Genomic DNA, 19,390 nt, shown 5'->3' with positions numbered 1-19,390 from the left:
GTGGGGCCCCATCTTCTTCCTGGAAACTTCAGTTGATGTTAGGCCTGGCAGTGATTTCCTGCAAAAAACTGATAAGAGACTCGAACACAGACGTGTATATATACAGCTAATTGAAGCCTTTTTTCTAGAATTAGTTAGTACTCTATATGACCATTCATATCTTAACAAAGTTTAAAATGTATATATCTATATATGTATATTAATCTTATAAATTTTGATATAAAATTTATAGAATTTATAAGTTTAAAGAATCAGAATAGAATCAGAGAGTTGAGATTAGTAATAGAATAGTTCCTTAATTAATTTGGCTTTTCTCCTGTCCCATAGCAGAAGATGGCTCTTTTATTCTGGCATGATACAGGGAGTTTGCATTTTCCTTTTAACAACATGCTTGAGTTTAAAGAAGGAGAGAGCCATTCTCCAACTTCAAAGTCAGCTTTAAATTTTAATTGAACTGGGACTATTAGAAGACCAATAGTGTTAAATCTTTAGAGAAAAGCAGAAACAAACATTTAGGAAGACATAAAATTTTTTACATAATATATACCCATACACCATTTCACTCTGCTTCCTGGGATAGATGATTTGTCCCTTTTCTTCAGTTGTCTCATTTGTCCAGTGTTCTTCAGATTCCTTAACTTTCATTCTCCTAAAAGACAAAAACAAAAACCTTTCCCCAAGACTAATTTTGGGGATGTTCCTTTTTGGCAAGTTATTATGTGATTAAATGAAAAGACATGTGTTACTGGTATAAGTTAGTTTAAATTAGATGTTCATGCTGGTTGATGAACTATCACCTCCTCTAGTTAAGAGGTTTCTCTTGTTCAAATCGAACCTTTATTAATTTTGATGGTACCCACAGCTTATCTTCTGTAGAAACAAAAGCAAAACCTCGTCCCCAATGTAACACATACCCTGGTTTCCATTCTGAGGTCAGCACATCCTTAAAGTATATAGGCTGATTTAATTCTGTAGTTTCTTCTATTATCCAATGTCTCTCTGCAACTGTTGTTCCTTTCTCATTGGCATTGAGAAAATTCAAAGTTAATAGAGCATTATGCAGTCTATTTCTGGGGGGTTTTGTTACCCCTTTCTGTTTATTTAGCATATCCTTTAGAGTTCTGTTTGATCTTTCTATAACTGCTTGACCTGTAGGATTATGTGGTATGCCTGTAATATGCTTTATATTGTAATAAGCAAAAAACTGTTTCATTTTAACAGAGACATATGATGGAGCATTATCAGTTTTGATTTGTGCAGGTATACCCATGATGGCCATAACTTCTAGCAAATGAGTGATTACAGAATCAGCTTTTTCAGAACTCAAAGCAGTTGCCCATTGAAATCCTGAATAAGTATCAATAGTGTGGTGTACATATTTCAATTTTCCAAATTCTGCAAAGTAAAACACGTCCATCTGCCAGATTTCATTCTTTTGAGTACCTTTTGGGTTGCATCCTGCTGGTAATGGTGTTTGATTGTAGAAGGAACAAGTAGGACATTTCTTTACTATTTCTTTGGCTCGTTGCCAGGTTATGGAAAAATCCTTTTTTAAATCTTTACTATTGACATGATGTTAATTATGAAATTCTGAGGCCTCCTGCACATTTCCTATCAATAATTTATCAATCTCATCATTGCCCTGTGCTAGAGGGCCTGGCAGACCAGTATGGGATCGAATGTCAGTTATATATAAAGGATGACTCCTTTTCCTGATTATATCTTGTAATTGAATAAATAGTGAAGTTGGGCACCAAATGTAGATGTAACCAACCATCTTATTAAATAAGAAACACAGAGCTGATTCAGAGAAGAAAGCCAAGAGGTCAGAGCTAAGAGCCTCACCCTTCCTGCTTCAGCGATCCTCTTCAGCCAAGAGAGCTCTCCAAAAAGGGAGATACTTCCTTGTGTTTGTCTTTATAGCCTTTCTGTTCTGCCTTCTCATTGGTTGTAAACCCAAACACATGACTGCCTCTGTAGAGACTTCCAGGTCTTCTATGGTTGGTATTGAGATTAAGGCGTGTGTCTCCAATGCTGGCTGTATCCTTGAACACACAGAGATCTACCTAGCTCTGTCTACCAAGTGCTGGGATTAAAGGCGTGTGCCACCACCGCCTGGCTCTTGCTATGGCTCTAATAGCTCTGACCTCCAGGCAACTTTATTTATTAACATACAATTAAAATCACATTTCAGTACAAGTAAAATACCACCATAGTTTGGCCTAATGGCTCAGGCTTCTAGCTATCTAGTTCTTACATCTTAAATTAATCCATTTCTATAAATCTATACCTTGCCATGTGGCTCATGGATTACCGGCATCTTCACATGCTGCTTGTCATGGCAGCAGCTGGCAGTGTCTCCCCCCCCCCTTCCTGTTCTCTCAATTCTCCTCTCTGTTAGTCCTGCCTATATTTCCTACCTGGCTACTGGCCAATCAGTGTTTTATTTATTGACCAATCAGAGCAACACATTTGACATACAGACCATCCCACAGCATGGTAGTTTTGAATTTAGAAGGAGAAACACCTTTATGAATGTGAAGTTATCGAAGAACCATTAAAGATCAAATTCTTATTGACTGTAAACACCTTAGTTTGCACAGTAGGGAGACACTTGGGTCCTCTGAGTCCATATGTCCTTATCAGTCACTGACTTAGATTCACCCAGGAAACAAACAGTGAGATTTCCAGTCAGGTATCAGGAGAAGCCTTGTTTGACACCTCTGGGCTTGCTGTGTGGAAACATCAATATTGAGACTGCCCAGGACTGTACTCCTGACTATATTTAGCCCCCAAAAGTTGATGATTATCAACCATGAGGAAGAAATGGGCTGTGGTAAGAGAAGGCAAGTGCCACATCTGTAACCCCTTGTCCATTTCAGGGGGTTTCCATCCTCAGCATGATCACACAGAAATGACAACTTCTTTCAGTCATTGACTTCAGGTTGACATTCTATAACACAGGAGGAAATACTCTGTATTAAAGGGATTTTGCTTTCATCACTTTTTTTATTATCTAAAAAATATTAAGAGGATCTGTCAGTCAAGTTGCTATACAAATGTGGGAAACACAAGACTAAAAAACTGACTTAGTATATAAACTAGACATTTATATAGAATAACATCCTTATGAACAAACAGAAATGCTGACTGTTTCACATGTGACCTTCTGGTCTGGAAAAGGAGTAAGAATGAGCCAATAACATTCATTCCCTCCATTGGACAATAGGTCCTTTCCATATCTGGTGATAAAATAAGGATGATCTATAAATACTTCAATTTAAAGTAATTTGACCCTCAAAGGGTGAGTTCTAATAGCAAGTAGGCTCTAGATTTGTCTTGGCCTGAAGTTTAGTTTTGTTCTGCCAATGATTTATTTGATTTGATTTCAGGAAGTTGTTTTACACAAAGCATGTGAACTGTCTAGCATGCAGTGGCTTCTTGATTTCTTGGTTCTTGTTACTTCACAGAGAAAACGTGGCAGTGACAGAGAAGAGTCTAAATCCCACCTCGAGGACAGAATTTGATGAGGAGTGTTGGGTCCTGAAATTGTGCAAATAACTCTAGTCCCAGGAAAGCAAGGAGAGGGGACTAGAAAAAGATTTTCAGGATTAAATGGGAACTGGGGAAAGAGGGTTTGTGAGCTGGGATGTGTCTTGTGAGCAGAGACTGAGGGAGTCTAGAGGATAGCATTGACCTCCACAAGTTAATAGCCACCAGTCATATGTTAATGGGAGACCCACCAGTTACTCTTGTCAGCAAGCAGAAACTTTCTTCAAGCCCCCTGCCCATCCACCCCCCAGGAAATGGGGGCTTTTGTCTAAATGCCTGACCTTGGGAAAGGGAATTTCTTGGGGGACCAGATGATACCAATTGGTAATTTTAAAGTAAAACTTTTCTTAAAGAGTTTAGACAGGGAATAAAGTGTTAATGATGTGTTTAAATTATATGCAAGCTGAAGGAGCACAAAGGATTTGGCTCTGTTATTATCATAAACATTAAAGACGTCTCTTGAATATACTACAATTATTAAATTTGTGTCCTTTGTATTCCTTGGTCACAAAAGTGGGCGAGTTTTCCTTCTTCAAACTGGAAACCTATTTTGTGAAGATCAAATTGGACAGCACAACCACTAGATGGAATGCACAAATTATCCATTCATGAATATTCCAGACCATTGTGACCAGTTAAATACAATCAAAATGTTATCCAGTAAGATAAAAAAGTAATGCCATTTTCAGAGAAATAGGTATGATGCAAGTTTCATGAATGGAAATTTATAATTACTGAATTTATTAGATTTAATCCAATTACTGGCCTTAAAGTATAGCTTAAATGTATAAATATAGCCTACTTTTAGTATAAATTTATTTCAGAAATAGGTTTTTGTATGTAGTATTCCATGTACAAAATCCATATTTGTAGTCATTCAAAGAATATTTGACAAGTATATTTGAATTAATATTCTTTTCACTCTCATGTGACTAGAACTGAGGCACAAGTCACCTTCCTGTCAGGTTGTTGACTTGTTGAACTCCTAGGTATGCAACAGTGCATTGTGCTTTTTCTTCATATCCCCCCCATAATAAATGAACACAGTTTAATTACTTTTATACGGCTTAACTGTGTGATTTCCAAGTTTAGACTTTTTTCTTATTGTTTTTCATATCACTAAAGCAACCAAAATTTGGTTTTGTGTTTCTGTTTCATCTATTGCCTGTCTGAGCAATCACACCTTTAATCCCAGCACTAGGGGAAAGATATCTAAGGCATATGACTCCTAAATACTGGGATTAAAGGTATATGCCACTACTGCCTGACTCTGTTTCTTTTCTAGACTGAATCAATCTCATGTAATTCAGGGTTGCTTCAAACTCACAGAAATCCAGATGGATCTCAGCCTCCCAAAGTGCTAGTATTAAAGGTGTGTGCCACCACTGCCTGGCCTCTATGTCTAATCTAGCGGCTGGCTCTGTCCTCTGATCCTCAAGAAAGTTTATTGAGGTACACAATATATCATTATAGGGATTAAAGGTGTGTGTGTGTGTGTGTGTGTGTGTGTGTGCATGTGTGTGTACGTGTATGTGTGCCTCCCAAGTACTGGGAGCAAAGGCATGAGTTCCCAAGTGCTGGGACTAAAGGTGTGTGCCACCACTGCCTGGCCTCTGGCTAACTAGTGCCTGACTTTGCCCTCTGATCTTCAGGTAAGCTTTATTTGTTAGAGCATATACAAAATATCACCATGTTTCCTTCCCCTTTTTTGTCTAAAAAAAATAAGGTTATAACTAGCATAAGAAAAACTATATACAATAAGTACAATAACTATATCTAATATATACAGGCAATAATTGCATCAACAATGTCTAGTCCATTAACATTTGACAAATTCAGAGAAAATACTCCATTATTTATCCTATTTTGGTGAGTCCAAAGTGTTGTACCTAATTCACTTTCTATCTTAACTTGTATTACCAATACAAAACTATCTTTTGGTGTCTCTCAAGCTTATATACTTTACACCTCTTTAGTGAATTTCTTTTCTGAATTTGTTAACAAGGAAAACCATAACTATAACTATCTCATCTTCAACACCATCAAAGACCTGAGAAGGAAATAATATTAACTGAGTAAGCAAGAAGTGAAAGCAAAGGACTACCAAAAAAATGTAAGAAATAACAGAAACAGCTGCCTGCCTGGACAGTCACCCAAGGTTCCTCTGCAACATTGGGGCTTCCATCTTTGGCATACAGGCCTAGCACATCTGACAGACTTTTCTGTGAAGCAGAATATTCTAAAGGGCTGTCCTACCTTGTCTTGGCAAAGTTCAGCAGCCAATTTCATACTGTTGCAGTTGAGGCAAGGGCATTTTCTTGCCCAATGGCTAACATTTGCCACTTGGAGAAAATAAACTCCATATGGAGTTTCTTTCATGTGCATCAACTTCTACAAAGTAGATCAGTGCTGCCAGGAGCAGACATGTCTCATTGTCATAAAAAAGAACCTATGTTATAAAAACATCTTAAATGTCATATTCTGTAGATCTCTGAAGTATTTGAAGACCACCTGTCTATCTAAAATATATCTGTTTGATCTTGAAAACATACCTAACATGACTATCAGTTTGCTATTATAGAAGACTATTAATCTGTATTTTTAAATTATATATTACATGTTTAAATGAGCTACATAAATATGTAATACCCTAAACAAAAGTAGATATATACTTACAGTATAACAAAATTAACTTTAAATTTGTATCAATAAACCAAAATCCATACTAATGTAAAATATGCAAGATTAATAGTTGTTTTTTGGATTAAGGTAGATTCAATAATCTACCCTTTTATCCTATCATTTCTTTCTTTTTTTTTTTCTCAAGGTTTTTTTTTTTTTTTTTTTTTTGGTTTTTCGAGACAGGGTTTCTCTGTGTAGCTTTGTGCCTTTCCTGGAACTCACTTGGTAGCCCAGGCTGGCCTCGAACTCACAGAGATCCGCCTGGCTCTGCCTCCTGATTGCTGGGATTAAAGGCGTGCGCCACCACCGCCCGGCTGTCCTATCATTTCTATATCCCCCTTTTCTTTTTACAGTGAGATCCCTGAATCTAATCACCTTCATGTAGCTTTTTTCTGACCATTAACAATGACAACTTATAACCAACCCCCTAAACAATGACAAATATCCATAATTTATTTTGGGGAATGTGAGTATAGTTCTCTAGACTATTTCCTATTGATTGGGGGCACTGGTAATCTTTGGGGGACCCTGAGAAAATTTAGGATTTTGTTCAAATCCTGACTGGAGTATTCTGTGAGGCTGGATCATCTCAACCAGCAGCCTTGAAGCTGTTCTAGATGCAGAACTCAGAGGAAACTGCAACAGAGGTGCTCTGAAACATTGGGTCATCTGGGCCACCTATTCCCATTGGAGATTTTTCAGGAGGGTCTTCCTCAATCAGACCTGATTTTTCTTAACCAAGAATGAATCCAGAGCCTCTCTCCTCTGCTGAATCCTCAGACTGAAAGGAAGAGAGCTTCTGTCTCTACCCTAACTTATCACTTCCTCTCTCTGCCCAGCCATATCACTTCCTGTTTCCTCCTACCAGGTACTGGAATTAAAGATAGGTGCCACCCCTGCCTAGCCTCTAGTGGCTAGCCCCACACTCTGATCTCCAGACAAGCTTTATTTGTTAGAGCATACACAAAATATCACCATACTAGGCTGGTTCCTCTTTTAGCATTAGCCAGAGCTTGGTACTTGCTGTTATTAAAGATATTTTTGTTTATTAAACTTTTAAGTATGTGGAGTGATTTCTCCCTGGGAAAACATGTTAATTCTAGAACAGCTGTACCTCCAGCCTTTTTAGAAAATGTCTCTGAGACAAGCTCTCTTATGTTGACTCAGGTGGCCTTAATTCCACCGTGTTGCTCCCCAGAGCAATGACCTTACTGTCCTCTTGATTAAATCAATTAAATTCTTAAATTAAAGGGCCAAACAACCTCAGGGTTTTAAAATTACCCATTTGAGCCATATAGTTGACTGTCTATTGCAGTCATAGGAAAAGGATTTGCATGTGAACCATGGCTTCTACCTTCAGACCAGAATAGGAGAAATGGTTTATTGTATATACTGCAGAGGGAAACAAGGTAGATAATCAGATGCTGAAGTCACCATTATGAAAAAGGACCTGATTGCAGCAGGATTAGTGATTTCATAATTTTCTAGCATATATTAATTCATGTCATGTGAATGAAGGCAGGCCATATTTGTGAGTGTACAATTTGGGGAGGTTATCTTGAGGCAATGAATATTGAATTTTCAACTAGGGGTTTCTCCTTTGCAGATATGTGCAATCATGGTTGGTATAGTTAAGTCAGCTCAGAGAGTTGAGACACAGACCATTCATTGGCTGTAGCTGTCTGTGTCAGGTTACAGTTCTCAGCAGCTAACATTGCACATAAGAGCAAGGTCAAACAGTATCTTATTAATGCCATTCCCTCTACCAGGCCTGCTCTTTTTCACAGTAAGGATAGCTATGTGTTTTTTCAATTATATTTATCTTTTTGAAAAGTCAATTATTGGTTTTACTTATTAATTTGATTTTCTTTAAATGAATCACTGCTTTACTTACTTATTTGTTTTATTCTCCAATGTTTCCCAGTCATTAAGAATTTCTTTCCATTTTTCTCAGGTGCTGTTGATTATTTATTTCTGTTTAGAACAGTTCAGGCTTGTCTCCCACTATGTAATTGACAATTGCTTTGAACACCTAATCCTGGCTATGCTACCCAGTGCTGGGAAAACAATCCTGCAACTCCTCCCAGGCTGGACCTTGACTGGTCAGTGAGAAGGAAAAATAGACCAGAGTTTTCCAGTCTCTCTGGCTTTTATTGGGGATTAACAAATGAAGTGGGACCTGTGCAAGAATTGAGTTTACTGACCAAGTTTACTGTCAAGCAGGTATAGTAGTCACAGCACAGAAAGGGAGGGGCAAGAAGGAGAGTGAAAGCTTTCCTGCTGTGACAGTAGTTGACATTAGCTACGAGTACTGAAGTAATCAATCTTAGATAATTGATAAATGTCATGACTGGCAAGAAACTAGGCAATCAAGAATCTGGATAAAGAATTGAACTTTCATGAAAGCAAATTACTGTAGTTACTCTGGCTCAACCAAAATAGAAAATCTGGATAAAATAGTGTGGTCCTGCCTAATGGTACTATTATTTTCCAGGTTTGAGATGTTCAGCTTGAGAGAAAATGTGTGAATAATCTCTGGTATGCTCTCATACAAATCCCTAGTCTCTGGAGCACATGACCATAAAGCCTATTTAAACTTTTTAACATAATTTTGGGGGATTATAAGTACATCATTTCCACCATCTCTTTCCTGCCTCCAAGCCCAAATGTGTCAGTAATTCCTGGCTGGGCCTTGACTGGTCAGTGAGAAGAAAAATGAGACAGAGGAATGAGTGTCCTAATGCAGCCAAGACATTTATTGGGGAGTGACAATGAAGAGGTGCTTATATAAGAATGGGAATTCATTATTCACACATTATAAGCGGTTATGGTCACAGTACAGAAAGGGAGGGGCAGAAAGGAGCTTGAAAGTTTATCAGTTTTGACCACAGTTGGGATTACCAATGTGCAATCAGTTAATTACAGGTGATCTATAAATGTACTGAGTGGCTATTTCTTGAGTTCCACAGACCAGGTTCCTTGGCCAGGAGACTGACCTGTCCCATTGAAATGTTAGGTCTGTACCCAGGACAGAGATTCTATTCTTTTGACCAAGGACCTTTTTCACTTAATGAGTCTTCTTTTCTACTTTTAACTTTCCTCCTTCTTAAGGCCCCCAGAATCACTTAGCATCAGAGATCAGAGGTCCTAAAACACTTTTGGCATCTTTGGCCTCTAGCAAGGATTAAACTACTAAGAGTCCCAGTGACACTTCTGGCTTTTAGTCAAGAAAGCAACTGGTTACTTTTCTTTGGGGTCTTTTCACCCTAAACTGTCTAGTTGATTTCTACCCCCAGTTCTTAACGTACCTCCCTCTGAAGAGGTAACCCTAACTGTCATTATGGGATTGGGGCAATGACTGATCTGGCTTCTTCTAGCTGAATTTGGAGTATCAGGTGGCAGTGTTAGCACACCCTTCCAGAGGGATTCTCATAAAGTCCAAATATAGTCTTAAATATAGTCAGGAAAAGAATTTCTTTACTGTTGTCTGGAAAGGACTAAAATGTCCAAAGTCTACAAGGCATTCTTAATGGGCTCACAATAGCCCCTATCTACTGCATGTTTCTCTCTGACCTCTATGGTTGGTCTCCAGTGTGATGAACCCAAAATCAGCTTTCACACCCTTCCATAGCCGTTCCATCAGCCAAAAGTCAGCATGATGCCCTTCCCATGTGGGAGAGAAGAGGTATTTAGCCATCATTTAATTTGGGGTTAAAACAATCATAGACCTGTCTTCCTTGGCTGTGGAAAGGTGCTCAGTGAGCCAAGGTCTGATGTTTCACATCTGGGTAACATCTTTTTGTGAAGAAGAAAATATTAGTGAGATTGGTTGTCTAAATAATATCTCATGCAGACTTATATCTGGTGAGAGTGTAAACCCAGACAGAAGAATTTAAAGGTGAACTAATCTCAATATTGCATTATAAGACAAACAGCCTAAGTCTTTCAAACAGCCAACCTTAATCTATTCAATAACCTTACAGGAACTGTAAAATGCTCAAGGCTGTGTAAGAGCTGACTAGACTCCTATACAAATGCTAGATTTGAGGAGATTCAAAGAAGCTATAGTGTCATATGGTATGCATTCTCTATTTGTGAAGCAGATGTTAAACTCATGGGTAACTTGTAATACAATTATCCCTCAAGACTGGAGAGATTTGGTTACAGCTGTCCTAGAAGCTGGTCCCCAATGGAGGACCTGGTAGAAGGATGAGGCTAAGACCATTGAACAACAAAATAGAGTCAGAGGCATGGAAATCTCCTAAGATCAACTTCTTAGAGAGGAAGATTATGCTAATGTAGAAAAGTAATCTCTATATGATGACCACACCCTGGCTTTATGCTGAATGGCAGCCTGGAATGCTTGGGACAGAATTGAAGAAATAAGAAAGAAAACTGAGTCATTAACAAAAGTTATATTAGGCCTAAAAGAAACTTTCACTGATTTCTTACAAAGACTGACTTCAGAAGTAAATACCAAATTCAGAATGCTAACACACAATGCAAAAAGGATAATTAGGCCATTAAAGGCAAGATCATCACCCTTGGAGGAATGAATCTGAGATACAATTAATATTGAATCTCATGACCATGATGATACTTGGATAGGAGAGGTGATTTCCAGAGGTTTGAAGAAAAATAGTAATGTAAGATGTTTTAATTTCAGTAAACAAGGTTACCTAAAAAGGGACTGTAAACAGGGCATTCCTAGAAATAATGTTTTCTCAAGGAGTAATCCCAACAGAACACCCCTCCCTTCTTGATTATACTGAAGGTATGGCAAAGGCAAACATTGGACTAATGAATATAGATCAACAAGGGCCAGACAAGATAATTCTTTGCCTTTGCCATTGGGAAACTCCCTGAGGGGCCTCTCACAGGCCCCCATGACAAATTTAGTTTAGTCCTTTACTGTGGTCATGGAAGAAACCCCTTCCCAGAGAAATTAAAGAACCAAATGCCTATTGTAAAATACCATACTGCTCAGGATGATAGAACAGCTATAGAAGAGAGATCAAAAAATTCAGGAGAAACCATAAAGTGGATTTTTTGGCAAACTTCTATAAATGAACAAAGACCAAAATAAAAATATGAATAAATGATGTTCTCATTGAGGGTCTTGTAGACAGTGGTACAGATGTAACAATAATTGCACCAGAATCTTGGCATCCAAATTGGCCTCTTCAGGAGGTAAATGTTCAGCTGTTAGGGATTGGAACATTATCTCAAGTGAAACAAAGTGTGAGATGGGTTGAATGTGTAGGGTCAGAAAAGCAGAGAGGAAAATTAAAGCCATATGTGGCTAATATAGCTATGAATTTATAGGGACATGATTTGTTACAATAGAATACCCAGATTAACATTCTTCCAATCTCAGAAACAAACCATAAACTGACATATGTTTCTGAGAAAAACGTTAGAAGGTATTATAAAGAACAGTCACTGACCATCGAGATTGTAAAAGAATAGGGCACAACAGCTGCTGATCTTTAAAAGACACCAACAGTCCTACCTTTAAAATGGTTAACAGACAAGCCTGTATGGGTTCAGCAATGGCATTTAACAACAGAGAAACTACAGGCCTTAGAAATGCTAGTACAAGAGCAGTTAAATGCTCAGCATATTGAAGAATCAACCAGCCCTTGGAATTCTCCTGTATTTGTTATTAAAAAGAAATCTGGTAAGTGGAGAATGGTAACAGATCTAAGAGCTATTAACAAGATATTTCAGCCAATGGCCTCTTTACTCTGTTACCTAAAGGATAGCCTCTTATAGTTATCAATTTAAAAGACTGATTCTTCTAATACACTTACAAGAAAAAGACAGAGAAAAGGTTGCCTTCATAGTGCCTACTTATAATAATTATCAGCCTGTTAAGAGATATCAATGGAAGGTTCTTCCACAGGGAATGTTAAATAGCTCAAACCTGTGCCAATATTTTGTATGACAGCCATTGGAAGTGATACATAAATTGTTTCCTCAATCTATAGTTTACCATTACATGGACATTTTACTAGCTGATTCGAATATAAATATTTTAGAAAGAATGTTTGAAGAATAAAGAAAATTTTGCCTTGTTGGGGATTACAAATTGCTCTTGAAAAGATACAAAGAGGAGATTGTATTAATTATTTAGGATATAAAATAGATCTACAAAAAATTAGACATCAAAAGGTGCAAATTAGGAGAGATCGATTATGGATTCTTAATGGTTTTTGAAGATTATTAGGAAACATTTCCAATCTACCTATTATTGGGGTAAAAAAATGATGAACTGAGTAATTTGTTCAAAACCTTAGAGGGTGACAAGGAATTAAATAGTACCAAAGAAGCCAGGTGGTGGTGGTGCATGCCTTTAATTCCAGCACTCAGGAGGCAGAGGCAGGTGGATCTCTGTGAGTTTGAGGCCCGCCTGGGCTACAGAGTGAGTTCCAGGAAAGGCACAAAGCTACAAAGAGAAACCCTGTATCAAAAAACAAAAAAAAATAGTACCAAAGAATTATCAGCTGAAGCTGAGAGAGAATTGGCTTTGCTGGAAAAGAAAATACAGGATGCATATGTGAATTGTTTTGATCCAAAGCTTGATTGTATTTTGGTTTTTTTTACCCTAAGCATTCTCCTACAGGAATTTTAATGCAGAGAGAAGGTATTATATTAGAATGGATATTTCTACCAAATAACAGAGTAAAAAATTAAAAACTTATGTGGAAAAGATCTCTGAGTTGATTTTAAAAGGAAAATTGAGACTTTATCAATTAGCGGGAATAGACCCAGCAGAAATTGTAGTAACCTTTAACTAATGATGAAATTGACAAATTATGGGCAGAAAGTGAACCTTGGCAAAGAGTTTGAAGTAATTTTTGGGGAGAGGTTAACAACAAATATTCCAAAAGTGATAGAATTAAACTTATAAAGAGAGCTAATTGGATCCTGCCTCATATTGTATGGGAAACACAAATATCTGGAGCCCCTACATTTTGTACAGATGCAAACAAACAAGAAAAGGCAGGTTACAAGTCAGAAAATTTAAGTAAGGTGGTTCAAAGTCCTTATAATTCTGTCCAAAAATTGGAATTATATGCCATTCTGATGGTATTAATGGATTTTTTGGAAAATCTCAACATAGTTACTGACTCTCAGTATGCTGAAAGAATGGTCTTACACATTGAAACTGCTGAATTTATCCCTGATGAGTCAGAATTAATTTTATTATTTATTTAGTTACAAGAAATAATCAGGAATAGGAATCATTCCTTATATATAACTCACATCTGATCCCGTATGGGTCTGCTAGGCCCTCAAGCACAAGGTAATGACGAGACTGATAAACTATTGATAGGAAATGTGCTGGAGTCCTCAGAATTTCATAAATTTCATAAAAAAATCATGTCAATAGTAAGGGTTTAAAAATGATTTTTCCATAACCTGCCAACAAGCTAAGGAAATTATACAGAAATGTTCTACTTGTTCTTTATATGATTAAACTCCACTACCAGCAGGATGTAACCCAAAGGGTTCTCAGAGGAATGGAAATCTGGCGGATGGATGTGTTTCATTTTGTAGAATTTGGAAAATTGAAATATGTACACCACACCATTGATATCGATTCAGGATTTCAATAGGAAACTGCTTTGAGTTCCAAAAAGGCTGATTCTGTAATCACACATTTGCTAAAATTTATGGCCATCATGGGTATACCTGTAAAAATTAAAACTGACAATGCTCCAGCATGTGTCTCTGATAAAATGAAACAGATTTTTTGCTTATTAAAATTATAAAGCATATTACAGGTATACCACACAATCCTACAGGCCAAGCTGTCACAGAAAGATCAAATTGAATTCTAAAGGATATACTAAATAAACAGAAAGGGGTAACATAAACCCCTAGAAATATATTACATAATGCTTTACTAACTTTGAATTTTCTCAAGGCTAATGAGAAAGAAAGAACAGCTGTGGAGAGATGTTGGATAATAGAAAAAACTGCAGAATTGAATCAGCCTGTATTCTTTAAAGATATACTGACCTCAGAATGGAAACCAGGATATGTGTTATATTAGGGATGAGGTTTTGTTTTCCATGGGAGAAGAAATGTTATAGATACCATCAAAATTGATAAAGGTTTAATTTGAACAAGAGAGACCTCTTAATTAGAAGAGGTAATAGTTCATCAACCAGCATGGCCATTCAATTTAAATTAACTTAGACTAACAAAAGCTTTTATTTGATCAGATATAACTTGCCAAAAGGGAACCTCCCTAAAGTTAGGCTTGGGGAAGAGTTTTGTTTTTGTCTTTCAGGAAAATGAAGGCTAAGAAATCTGAAGAACACTGAACAAATGAGACATCTAAAGAAAATGGACAAATCATTCAGAAAAAAATGTCCCAAGAAAAAGAGTAAATTGACCTATCAGTATATCACATATCTAACAGGATAAAATTTCATAAGTCTCCATAAATGTTTGTTCCTGCTGTTTTCTACAGACACATAATACAAATTGTCTTTATGTAGTCCCAATTCAATTAAAAATTAAAGCTGGCTTTGGATTTGGAGCGTGGCTCCCTCCTTCTCTAAACCCAAGCATGCTTGTTAAAAGGAAAATCCAAAATCTGTTTCATGTCAGAAAAGCCACCTGATATGGAACAGAAGTAAAACCAAAATTAAGGGACTATTGTATTGCTATTAATCTCATGATCCTTTGGTTTTTATTTTGACTCTTTAGAACCTTTCTTAAGGTATAAATTTTATATCAAAATTTATAAGATTAATATATATATATTTTAAACTTTTGTCATGATGTTAATGGTCATATAGAATACCAACTAATCCTAGAAAAAAAGGCTTCATCTAGCTTCCTGTACATCATTTCAGGTTTGAGTTTCTATCAGTTTTCTGTGGTGAACCATGACCATGCCTTACAGTGACTTTGAAGTCTCCAAAAAGATGATGGGGTCCTATGATGATAACTACGTCAGGACAATGATAATACCACTAAACTGACAAACACCACCTAAAGATCAGCTTTTGACTACAAACTGCTCAGGACAATATTGAGATGACTAGCTGAAGTGATACAGCCTCACAGAGTACTCCAATCAGGACTAGACCATAATCCTAAATTTTCTTTGTGTCCCCATAAGACTACTAGTGCCCCCAATCAGCAGGAAGTAACCTAGAAAACTATGCCCACATCCCCCAAAAAATGGATTATGGATATTTGTCTTTGTTTAGGGGTTGGTTAAAATTGTTATTGGTCCTTGTCAATCTCTTTCTAAAAGAAGAAAGGGGAATATGATATAGAAATATATTATATAGAAATGATAAGATAAAAGGTAGATTATTGAATCTACTCTGAAAAATAATATAGAAATGATAGGATAAAGGGTAGATAATTGAATCTACTCTAAAAACAAAAAAAGGGAGGATATTGATATGATAAGATAAAAGGATAGATTATTGAAGCTGCTTTTAAAAAACAACTAGTAGTTTTAAATATTTTTATATTGGATTGGAATTTTTTGGATTGGATTTTTGTATATTGTATACAAATTTTGTATATTGATACAAATTTGAGATTATTTTTGTTAGAACATACTGTACATATATTCCTACTCTTGTTTAAGATATTGTACCTACTCAGCTCATTTAACAATGTAATGCAGTTTTCTATTCCTTGAAAGTTATTACCAACTATTTAGGATAATAAAGAAATGCAGGTTAGTAGTTAGTCATTACAATCAAACTTGTAGCCATATTATGTATGTTCTCAAGGTCAAGCAGAAATATATTTTAGATAGACAGATTGTCAGGGATAAGGACAGAACCTCTAGTTAGTGGAAAAATACAGACCCCCGGTAAGACAGGGAACTAGATCATCTTACAGTCAGGTTGCCTAGCAACAGGACATTGAGTAGAGTCCTTGACTTTTCACCCTGTAAACATCCTACACAAACATCCTGTTACCTTGCCCCACCCTATGCAGATAACAGCTTCTTGCTCCCCCCACCCTGCAGGAACTATATAAACCCTCCTGGAGAAAAATAAAGTTACACCTTGATCAGAATCTCACCTTGGTGTATTTCCTTTGTGTCTCCTGTCCCTATCATTCTGTCCTTAGGGTGGTCAAGAACCCATTGAAGCCCTGCTGGCTGGGGCAACAGATCGTCTTCAAACACTTCAGAGATTTACAGAATATGGCATTTAAAATGTTTTAATAACATAGATTTTTTTTTTTAATGACAATGAGACATGTCTGCTCCTGGCAGTACCAATCTACTTCAGAGAAGATGATGAGCACTGAAGAACCTCTATATGGAGTTTACTTTCTTTGTGGGAAAAGTTAGCTACTGGGCAAGAAAATGCCCTTGCCTCAACGGCTGACAGTATGATGCTCAAGATGGACAAGGAAGACACAAAAGAAAGAATTGCCGAACCTTGCCAAGACAAGGTAGGAAGACTGTAGAGGTATTTGCTCCAAAAATCCTGCTTCACAGATAAGTCTGTCAGATATGCTATGCCTGTATGCCAAAGATGGAAGCCCCAATGTTGTGGAGAAATCTTGGGTGACTGTCCAGGTATCCAGTTGTTTCTGCCATTTCTCACATTTTTTGGAAGTCGCTTGTTTGCACTTCCTGCTTACTTAGGTAATATTATTTTCTTCTTGGGTTTCTGATGGAGTTGAAGATTAGATAATTAAAGTTACAGTTTTCCTTGCTAACAAATTCAGAAAAGAAACTCACTAAAGAGGTGAAAAGTGTATAAGTTTGAAAGACATTAAAATATAGTTTTTTGTTGGTAACACAAATTAGGATAAAAAGTGGATTGGGTTCAACACTTTGGACTCACCAAAATAAGATGATAGTGGAACATTTTCTCTGGATCTGTAAAATGCTAATGGACTGAACATTGTTAATATAATTCTTGACTGTATATATTGTATATATTGTATATTATTGTACTTATTGTATATAGTTTTTCTTATATTAGTTATAACCTTCTTTTATTATTTTAGACAAAAAAAAAACAGGAAATGTGGTGATATATTGTATACTCTAATAAAGCTTGCCTGAGGATCAGAGAACAGAGCCAGCAACTAGATTAGACATAGAGGTCACACAGTGGTGGCACATACCTTTAATCCCAGCACTTGAGATCTCATGCCTTTGCTTGGGAAGCACACATACTTTTAACCCCAGGAAGTAATATGTCAGGGCAAAGAAAGGTATGTAAGGCATGAGGAAACCAGAACCGAGGCTCTTTTTGGCTGAGGCTTTTCAGGTGAAGACTCAGAGGCTTTCAGCCTGAGTATTTGTGGAAACAGGATCAGCTGAGGAGTTGGTGAGGTGAGGTTGGCTGTGGCTTGCTCTGCTTCTCTAATCTTTCAGCTTTTACCCCAATATCTGGTACTGGGTTTTTTAAATTATAAGACCATTTAAGATTCTGAACAACATGTAAGAGCTAGCTAATAATAATCCTGAGCTAATGGCCAAACATTTATAATTAATATAAGCTTCTGAATGGTTATTCGGGAACAGGTGGGCAGGAGAGATTCATCTGGTTACAAAGGGGAGAAATATTCTCCCTTTTAGCCCCTCTAACCACATTAGAATAGCTTCCAAGAATGATTATTAAACACCTAGAAGATCAGTTTCACACCAGCTCATTATTTTTAACTACTGTATAATATTTCAATAGTCAGACATAACTCAATAAACTTTTGTTTGATATAAATTTTAGTCAGTCCTTGAAATAGTAGATATCTGATCTTGCCAACTTTAACACAATATATGATTCCTAAATCTCATCCTTTATGTACCTTAACAACTTTCTCAGACATTCGTAACTTTTTTATTCTGGAGCCATCCAAACATTATCTTTATATATCTATGTCTTTCTTTACTAAGGCCATTTCCATATTTACATTCTTCCAATATGTTCTTTTATGCACTTGTTCCTTTTTATAATACCATGAGGCATAGGAACATTAACAAATATATTTATGATCTATTGTGGGAATTTTCACCTCTGTGGAGGGGAATGAAGCAATGTCTATCCCATCCCATTGGGATAGACAATGTCTGTCCCAATGTCTTTGGTGGACTTTCAGCAAAATCTACCCTGGGGAACTAGTGAGTTTATGGAGCTTACTTACTGAACATGGTTGAAGAGATACTTACAGGAGTTTGGATACTTTGGTGGTTTGAATCAAAATGGCTCCCATAGTCCTATAGGAAGTGGCACTATTAGGAGGTGTTGCCTTGTTGGAAGAAAAGTGTTACAGTTACTTTCTTCTGCCTGCTGATCTGGATGTAGAATTCTTAGCTCTTTCTCCAGCACTGTGTTTACCTGCAGGCCACCACGCTTCCTGCCATGATGATAATGGACCAAACCCTCCGAACCTGTAAGCCAGCCTCTGTGAAATGTTTTTCTTTGTGAGAGTTGCCATAGTTACGGTGTCCCTTCACAGCAATAGAAACTCTAAGATAGATACTCAAAAACAGCCATACAGGAAAGTCTCCACTTACTATATACAATGGCTCTCCCATAGCTGCATATGTAGAGCTTACCTTCTCTCTACTCTTCCACTTCCCATGTACTCTAGCATTGTATTACACTTCTCAGTGTACATAGGAAGTAAGCCTGAGAGCTCAAGGTAAATTCCCACCTTTAAAGACGGCTTTCCAATAGGTGCATATGCAGAATCCAACTCCATCTAAGTCTTTCTGAGGCTATATACTCTAGCTCCTCCCACAAACCACAGGACCATGTGTCATTAGGGCTGAATTGCTTACAGTTGGCTGAGAAAGAGGCTGTATACTCAGAAGGAAGGGAAACTTCCTTCTATGACGGAATATCAATAGTCAGCAAACTCTGTGGTGGTCAATCTTTGTAAGCAGACAGTTGATCATAGGAAGGTACCAACTGTTTGTCTTAAGATAGTTCTGAGCAACAAAAATTAAGTAAAAGAAACATGAATAAAACTGTGAATAAGATAATGTAATAAATTAATATTTTCTAGGTACATTTTGTTAAACTAAACCATAGAGAAAACACAAGGCAGTCTTCACATAATACATGGCATCACTACTATAACCATGCTTTTGGTTTTTAATGGATGTATGTAGGCAATACAAAGAAATAGAAAATACATGACA

Source organism: Peromyscus eremicus, chromosome 7, assembly GCF_949786415.1.
Source record: "Peromyscus eremicus chromosome 7, PerEre_H2_v1, whole genome shotgun sequence".
NCBI lineage: Eukaryota > Metazoa > Chordata > Mammalia > Rodentia > Cricetidae > Peromyscus > Peromyscus eremicus.
This window is presented reverse-complemented; position numbering follows the sequence as displayed.